General features: G+C 41.4%; 1 non-coding gene across 1 annotated transcript; it reads right to left on the bottom strand.

The window, feature by feature from the left end:
* Window positions 1-1,097: 1,097 nt before the first annotated feature.
* On the bottom strand, window positions 1,098-1,204 carry LOC147934279 (small nucleolar RNA R71). Its single transcript, XR_015573390.1, has one exon. It is a non-coding gene; the product is annotated as a small nucleolar RNA R71 (small nucleolar RNA).
* Window positions 1,205-9,214: the final 8,010 nt, after the last annotated feature.

Below are 9,214 nucleotides of genomic sequence, written 5' to 3' on the forward strand. Positions count from 1 at the left end.
TCATTCTGTTTAATTTGCATTTAGTATCTTGTTCTAGTTGTTTTTACTTTCTGCATTTCATATCTCATTATAGGATTGTTAGTGACAAACAATCTTTACATTTGGCTTGACTTAGACTCATATGCACATCTTGATTGTTCACAAACACTTAGATAGGATTGACACCTCGTATACTACAATTGCATAAGGGGAATTGAAACACCCTGACATCCATTCATTCATAACTCATCATTCCATACATCATTCATTCACCACACCACACAAATAGTCAGTTTCAATTTGGCGCCGTTGCCCATTTGAGTTTGTTTTGTGACATTTAGGATCATTATTAGTCTAAGATTAAGTTCGTTTAAACACTTGTGAAGTTACTGAACTCGAATCCTTCCTTTGCTTGGCTGTTTTGAGTTTCAGGTACCCACTCGACCACCTACTCGACCACCACTCGACCGAGTTGGGATCGAGCACTTGATCGAGCCAGAAGCCGGATCCAAATAGCCATTACTTCCCAGTCGACTCGACCACCCACTCGAGCCTGCGCTCGACCGTGTACCTGTTCGAGTCTGTAGTAGAGTTTGTTGATGCACACAAGGTCAAAAGGCAAAGACAGTCTTCAACAGCCTATTGACAACATCCACAGGCTACAAAAGGGTTTGAGACATAAGCAAGGAAGAGTAGTTCAGCAACAAGAAGATCAAGACATCATGGAGCAACCAGCTATCCATGAGTAGAGACCAAGGCACATTGGTGCAGGAGATGCACCCAATACCCACAACCAAAGGGCTGGAATTGTGCCACCTTCAGTAGCAAACAATAACTTTGAGATCAAGAGTGGATTGATCTCAATGATACAAGCCAACAAATTTCATGGGTTGCCAATGGAGGATCCACTAGATCACCTTGATGAGTTTGACAGAATATGTGGACTCACAAAGATCAATGGAGTGAGTGAAGATGGATTCAAATTAAGGCTCTTCCCATTTTCTCTTGGAGACAAAGCTCACCTTTGGGAGAAGACTCTTCCTACTGGAGCTATCACCACATGGGATGCATGCAAGAAAGCTTTTCTGGCCAAGTTCTTCCCCAATGCAAGGACTGCTAGGTTGCGGAATGAAATTTCAGGGTTTGCTCAAAGGAATAATGAGAGCTTTTGTGAAGCTTGGGAGAGGTTTAAAGGATTCCAGACTCAGTGTCCTCACCATGGCTTCAGCAATGAGTCACTTCTAAGCACTTTGTATAGAGGAGTACTTCCCAAGATCAGGATGCTTCTTGATACAGCCTCTAATGGAAACTTCCTCAACAAGAATGTGGAAGAAGGATGGGAATTAGTTGAGAATCTTGCTCAATCTGATGGCAATTATAATGAGGATTATGATAGGACCATAAGGGGCTCCTCAACTGATCAAGAGGACAAGTATAAGAAGGATTTGAAGATGGTTAATGAGAAGCTTGACAAGGTGCTCCTAAGCCAGTCCAAGTCCATTCACTTCATTGGTGAAGAAGAAGCTCCAGTTCAAGAGGTGGAGCCTGAATTTGCTGAGCTATGCTACATGCAAAACCAGGGAGGATTCAAAGGCTACAACCAAGGAGGTTTCAAAAAAAACAATCTCTCTTATAGGAGCACCAATGTGGCCAACCCTCAAGACCAAGTCTATCCACCTCCGCAGCCTCAACAACAGCAACAAAACTACATCTCCAAGCAACAACATCAGGTGTTCCAGCCCCAATTGTGTCCCCCACCAGGGTTTCAGACTAACCAAGGCCATGAACAAGACTTAAGAGCAATGATGCAACAGTTGTTGATTGGGCAAACACAAGGCAAGATTGAGGAAGCCAAACAGTTTGCTGAATTGAATCAAAGGCTCACATCACAGTACAATGATGTGAACATGAAGTTTGAAGGTCTCAACTCCAGAGTAAAGTATATGGAGAGTAACATTGCCTCTACTTCAGCTCCTAAACCCAACCAACTCCCTGGAAAAGCTGTTCAAAATCCAAGGGAGTTCACTGCAAAAGCCATTCATATCTCTGATGAGGAAGTCACTGAGGACAGTGAAGTCCAAGTTTGGGGGAATTCATTAGTTACTGAAGCCCCAAGTGACGTTTGTGCAAAGCAACTGGAGTCCGCCATTGCACTCGACCAGGTACTCGAACAGCCACTCGACCGAGTGCATGCTCCAGTGGTCGATCGAGTTGCAGACTCAGAAGCTGCCAAGCCTGCTAAGTACATTCCTCCTGCTTACAAGCCACCTCTTCCATTTCCAGGACGTTTCAAAGCACAAAAGATTAAGGAGCTTAGGGAAATCATTGAGAGAAAGGAGATGATGGCTGAGCAACAAGAGGAAGAGAAGGCTTTGAAGGAAGTGGTTATGATTGAGAAAGAAGAAGAAGTGATGGCCATACAAGAGATCACCATTGCTTACCAAGAAGAAGAGAGAGGACCTGCCTTGGAACAGTATGATCCATATCCTCTCTACAAAGATTTTTTGCTTGATTTGTCAAAGAAGAAGGTTGAAGCTCAAGATGAGAAGGATTTTGAGGAACTTGGAGGAGTTATCATTCCAATCAAGCTTAAGGATCCAGGTCCATTCTATCTGCCTTGCACACTTAGCTATCTTCACTACAACCAATGCCTGTGTGATTTGGGAGCTTCAACAAGTGTGATGCCATACTCCATAGCACAAAAGCTTGGGAGAACAGATTTCAAATCCACCAACCTTCATATATGTCTAGTTGATGGGTCAAATAAGGAGATAGTTGGAAGGTTAGAGAATGTCCCAGTCAAGATAGGGAAGGCAAGGGTTCACACTGATTTTGTGGTGTTGGAGATGGACAAGGAACCTGAAGATCCAATCATTCTTGGAAGGCCATTCTTAGCCACTGTTGGAGCAGTTATTGATGTCAAAGAGGGTCTTGTGACCTTGAACATTGCTGAAGATATAGCCATGAAGTTTAACATCTATAACCCAACCAACCTTCCTACCATTGATGATCAACCTTTTACTATCAAGAACAAAGGAGGTCAAGAAGGCTTAAGTGGTGAAGCAATTCCAAAGGCTAAGCTCTCCTTTCAAGATGATTCTGTCGAAAAGCTTAAGAGGTCAGTTCAAGAGTTGACTAGTATGGTTGAGGATCTCCAAGTTAAGCTGAACAAGAGGTCTTTAAGAAAAGCAAGACCAAGGCTCAAATTCAAGAAGAAATATGGTTTGTGTGTTAAGGGTGAGGAGATCAAGGATCAACTTCACAGTGATCAAGAGGTTCCAGGGAGGATTTCATCACCTCCTTGGTATCTAAACCAAGTCTAAAAAGGACACCAAAGTCAAGCTTAGTGACTTTAAACAAGCTCACTAGGGAGGAAGTCCCTAAGGTATCCTTTGTAAATATGGTTTATTTTCCTTGTAGTTTTGATGTGTTTTCTTTTATGTTTGTGTTGGACAGACCTTTAGGTGAAAATGTAGTTGGGTAAGGAGAGATTTAGACTTGGAGAGGGAGACTCGCAGGCCCACTCGACCTGCCCACGAGAGGTACTCGACCGAGCTAGAAAGGAATTAAGGCCCATTTGATCTTCAAATCGCTAGAACGATCAAGTGGAGGGAAGAACAAGAAGAAAAATTTTGAAATTTCAAAATTTGGTCAAGGTGCTCGACCGTGTACAGTCGAGTGTGGGGTCGAGTGGCAGCAAAAAGCAGGTCAAAGATTCCCATTTCAAATTTGAATGGTATGGACGCTCCACCCTTGTCTCTTTGTCCCCTTAGCTTCTTTATATAGACCTAGCATGAGATTATACCTCTCACATTCTCTCACTTGCTCAAAACAATTAAATTCAAGTTTTAAAGTCTCTCTCATAGCTTATCTTTTGCTCAAGCTTAGTTCTTTCAAGTTTTTGGGTCACTAACCTATTAACTTTGAGCTTTGAGTCTATTCCCTTCAGTTCTTTTTGAAAAATGTCTTCAAGAATCACTAGGAAGTCTCAACAAACCGCTGCAACCTCCATGGAACGTCATGATGCTAGCCTTGAATCAAGAGGAGAAGCTGGAAGAGCCACTCGACGCCCCACTCGATCATGCACTCGACCGAGTGACCGTTCGAGCAGCCGGTCGAGCCAGATGCCGTGTCCAAGGAGAGAGTTAGTTGAGGAAGATCCTGAGAGGACTGAAAGTGAAGAAGAAAGGGAGCCAACTCTTAGTGATTTCATGATGAGAAACAAGGCCAAAGGGAAGAGGCCAGCAGTTGGGATTGAACAAGAGGAGGTTGAGAGTGAGAGTGAAGAAGAAAGTGAAGAAGAAGAGGGAGAGGATGATGGAGAAGCAAAATCTTGTGGATTGACAAAGAGACAACTTTATGAAGCCTTCATGAGAATGGAGTTCCTGGGAACCAGGTATCCACACAAGGAGACCATGGAGAAGCTAGCCATTGACAAAGATGTGGAGTACCTTTTTGAGAAGAGCAGCCTAACCAAGTTCGTGGGGCTTTGCATGGAGGGCTACAAAGAAGAGAGTTGTGAGTTTCTAGCCACAGTCAAGCTGCACACATATGCAAGGAAGGATGCTGAGTTAGTAGCTGGTCACATTGCTTTCACAATCAAGGTGAAGAAGTATGATCTTTCAATGAAGAAGATAGCCAATGTGTTTGGTTTTGAGGTTGGGAGCAATAGGAGTCTGATGATTCCAAGAGAAGAGCTCTATGCTGTGTGGGAAACCATTGGGGACAACAAATTCTATTCATCCTCCAATTCCAAGAGCTCAAGGATAAGGAGCCCAGTCCTAAGGTACTTCCACAAAGCTCTTGCCAACACCTTCTTTGCTAGGAAGGAAACTGGGAACATTAATGAGGGGGAGCTAAAGATGATTGATTTGGCTCTCAATGGAATCATCTTTCAAGCAAGAAATGGTACCATCATTCTTGGGAGCACTGTGGAGACTGACCTAGCAATGGTGCTCATTGATCACATGATTCAATTGAGAAGTTGGGTAGGCAAGTTGGAAAACAAAGGATCAAGAGGAGCACTAACCATTGGAGGCATCATTACTCCAATCCTACAAGCTGTTAAGGTTCCACTTAGAGGAGAAAGGGTTTCACCAAGATGGATTGACTCTAGCTACCTCACCTCTACTCTCATCCTAGCCAAGGAGATGCATCAAGGGAATCACATTTTCAACTTTGAGCTTCCAACACTTGGGAAAAAGCAACTGATTTTGCCTAACCAAGAGCTCACCACCATTCAAGAAGGAGCCAACATTGACTTTTGGCCAGCTGAGGAGCATTTGTTTGATGGTATAGTTCAACCTAGAGTTGATGAAGCTGGAGATGTGCAAATGGCTGATGGGGAGGAGCAATTTTACTTTGAGGATTATGAGCTCAACCCAAGAGATAGAAGAGGAGTGAGGGAGGCTACCAAGAGGTTAACTCTTTTGCAAAAATGGAACAAATGGCATGGGAAGAGGTTTGATAAGCTGAAGAAGAAGGTGACCAACATGGCTAAGTCTATCAAGGGCTTAAAGAAGGAGATTGCTGAGTTGAAGAGTGGAAATTCTTCACCTACACCATCAAGCCCTTTGAGGAGGAGTAGCTCAACTAGAGCACTTTCTAGAGTTGCGAACCCTGTGGAACCAGCTAGAGCTTCAATGTATGAGCCAAATAAGAGGAAGATGAGCTCAAGTACCCGAGAACAACCATTTTCAAGGTACTCGACCGGGTCACTCGAGCACCCACTCGACCGAGCACCTCCAATGCACTCGGCCGAGTTCCAGCCCAGATCACCCTATGGCTTCCCACCTCCAGCTGCTTATCCAGGATATCCAGGTTACCCTCCCATCCCACCCCAGTACTTCATGGATCCAATACTCTACCAGCAGTTCTACCAGCAGCAAGGTCAGAATTTTGACACTCGTGGTCCAGCTCGACCCCCCCACTCGAGCACGTACTCGACCGAGTCCTGGTCGATTCCCATCGTCGAGCTGCCCCAATCTCCACCTCCAAGTCATCAACAAGATCCCAACTACTCCTATGACAACATGCAGATGGATGTGGACAACTACTTCCACAATCCCTAAGGTACCACTATCACCTTCACTTGTAAATATCAATGCATTTGATGTTGTGTTTTGTTTTTTGTTTTTCATCTTGAATCCTCAATCAAATTTCTTTCACACAGGGACTGTGTGATTTAAGTTTGGGGGAGGGTTTGAGATAGCATTTGACATTGTGTTTTGTGATTCTTATTTCAAATTTTTAGCATCATCATGTTAATACTTGCATAGCATCTAAGGCATAGAAAACCCCTAAAAATTTGAAATTTTTTGCAAAATTCGTTATAAAAAAGGAGTGTTCATGTAGTTTGCATTGCATATTAGGATCTTGTTTAGCATGTTTCATGTAGGATTGTATAGTATTTACATTAGGGATCTATGATGAGTATTCCCTTGTTAGCTTGTTTATTCACTAGACTAGGATCAATGCCCAAGTTAATAGTACTTTGATGCTAGTTGAGTGGTTAGAAGCATAAGATTGAACCAAGCCTTGAATTCCTACATTGCATTTGGTCTAAATTGAAGCATGTTGAGATTTGAAACCATTTCCTATTTATAAGAACCTAATATTGACTTTCAATTATCAATGTGTGCATTGCTTTAAACTCATGGATACCATATACATATTTGGATCATCTTCTTCCTTTTTACCACTCTTGTTGATCCAAGTAGCTGATTTCCTCATTAAGAATCAGTTCCCCTACCCCTAAACCAAACCTTCTTTCAAGCCATGTTTATTCTTGTGAGAGTGAGGCCTATTTTTGGGATTGAGCTTGGTAGAAAGTGTTAGGTTTGAACTGACAAGAGTAAAGCCTTGTGTAGTTCTAGTTTGCATTTTTCAAACTAGATAGGACTAGGTGGTTCACTTGTTGGGTTTGGGACTTGGCTGTTAAGAAAAGAAAAGAGGAAAAAGAGAAAGAAAAGAGGGTAGAGTCTTTAAGAGGAGAATGTGTTTAAGTAAAAGTCTAGTGAAAGGATGGGAAGTAAAAAAAGGTTGAGAATGGTTCTAATTAAAGAAAAGAAAAGAAAGAAAAGGAAAGTCTAGCAAAGTGCTTATATGTCTTAAGAATAAGAAGAAAAGAGAATCATAGCAAATAAGTAAGATCCCCCATCCCACTAGAAAGATCAAATAAGAAACATCTCCTAAGACTTGAAAACCAAAGGAGAAAAGGGTGAAAAAGAAAAGAAGAAGTTAAAGGGTAGAACTAGGATCATTTGGGTTTAGATTTCTAGGATAAAACACTTTGGGAGCCTTTGGGTAGACAAGGTTTTATTCTTGTATGTGTCTAGGTGTTCTTACCTTTAGCATTCTTCTAAAGCTCAATCCATTTTCATGAGAGAACCTTGATTTTGATAAGCCCTACTCTAAAAAGAGACCATCATTGTCTCAAAGCCTTTATTTCCAAGCCAAATGAGTTTAAGCATTACATAGAATTGATTCATGTTCTTGATTAATGAATGTTCAAGGAAATGGTTGATTTGAATGGATGTGGATGTCTAAGGCTCAAATCAATAAAGGTTGTGATATGCTTGTCTAAAGTCTTTAAGTATAGCTCATTCAACTTGCATCATAGTACTAGTAACTTGGACATCGGTTCTAGATAGTCTATTTGCAAGCTTTAGGAGCTGAGATCCCACTTTCAAACCTCACCTACCTTCTTTTGTCTTGATTATTTGCTTGAGGGCAAGCAAAGACTAAGTTTGGGGGTGTTGATGTTCATATATTTTACCTTGTTTTCCCTTAGTTTATCCACAACTTTTGCATCTTTTGCTATCCATTTAGGCCATTATTGTGTAGCTTTAGGACTAATCATGCATTAGAGTATAGTTGCATTGCATTTGCATCATTTCATGCATAAACAGGTGATTTTGGAGCTTAAGGAGCATGGAAGCAATGCTAAGGAGAAGTGAAGCAATCCTGAGGAGAAAACAAGAAAGTTAAGGCTGAAGAATCAAGGTCCGGAGTCCAACTCGACCGCACACTCGACCAGACACTCGACCGTGTGCTGAGAAGGACTCGACCGAGTGGAGAATGCACGAGAGAAGCCAGCTCGACCAGCCACTCGACCGAGCACTGGTCGAGTTGACCGAGCTGTTGACAACTTTGACTTTTTGTATTTTTAGGGCTTCCACCTCACCTCCTATATAAAGCCCTTGTACCTGCAGCCACCAAAGAGTCCAGCTTTTTAGAGAGTCTAAAACCTAGTTTTTACCTTTTTTAGATTTTATTCCTTTTGCACTTTCTTTTATTTTTTAGATTTTGTACTTGTTTAAGAAAGAAAGACTAGATTCTTGTATTTTGTTGGTTTCATAACTTTCAAGATATTAAGATTTCGAGTTTTATTTCTTCATCAATATTGTAGATCTCTGTTTCATCTTTCTAATGATATAGGTTTCAATATTTTCTGGGTTTTTGACTTATTTCACCATGTGTTCTTGTGAGTAGTTTGTTTAGGACCTTGAGGATGGGTTAGGCTGGGTTGATCTTGTGATTTATTTGATTTGGTCAAGCTTGATTGTTGTAGATCTCTTCTAGGCTAGATGTTCTTAATGCTGATCCTATATCTGAGAAGGTAGGGTTTGATTTCAAGCATCTTAGCATCACACCAATGTTTAAGGAGCATAGATAAGGCTAGATCTAGAGCTTACCATTAGGCTTGCTAAGAGATTAGAAGTCTTGTTTGGTTTGAGATGTATTGCTTAATGCCTGCTTGTGTAGATTCTTTACTTTGTGAGAACAAGTCTAGAAATGCATAGGTTTGATTGTTTCTTGCCATGAGAGTGGATTAAACATGTCTTAGAATAGTATGTCTAGAGATCAGCTCAAAGTTTGCTTGAGATTTGTTGACCAAGTTAAATAACCACAATGATTAGCTCAGCCCATAAATCTCTCCTCAAGGCCTTCTTTGTTTATTAATATCTTAGTCTAAATATCATTGCTTGCTTGTTGTTTGATTAGTTTTTGCATTGCTCTGTTTTCACGTTTAGTCTAGCTCGACCCTGTACTCGACCTACACTCGGTCGAGTGAGGCTCGAGTTCGTCTCCAGAATTTGTGTTCATGCTTTGTAGTTGTCCTGTCTTATCTCCTGTTTCATATCTATTGCATTCACTTAGTTTTCTGTTCATTACTTGTCTTGCATTAGTTCATTAGCATAGTGTCTATTTCTGTTCTTGCTATTATAATCAT

Source organism: Camelina sativa, chromosome 11 (genome assembly GCF_030686135.1).
Source record: "Camelina sativa cultivar CO46 ecotype springtype chromosome 11, ASM3068613v1".
Classification (NCBI taxonomy): Eukaryota; Viridiplantae; Streptophyta; class Magnoliopsida; order Brassicales; family Brassicaceae; genus Camelina; species Camelina sativa.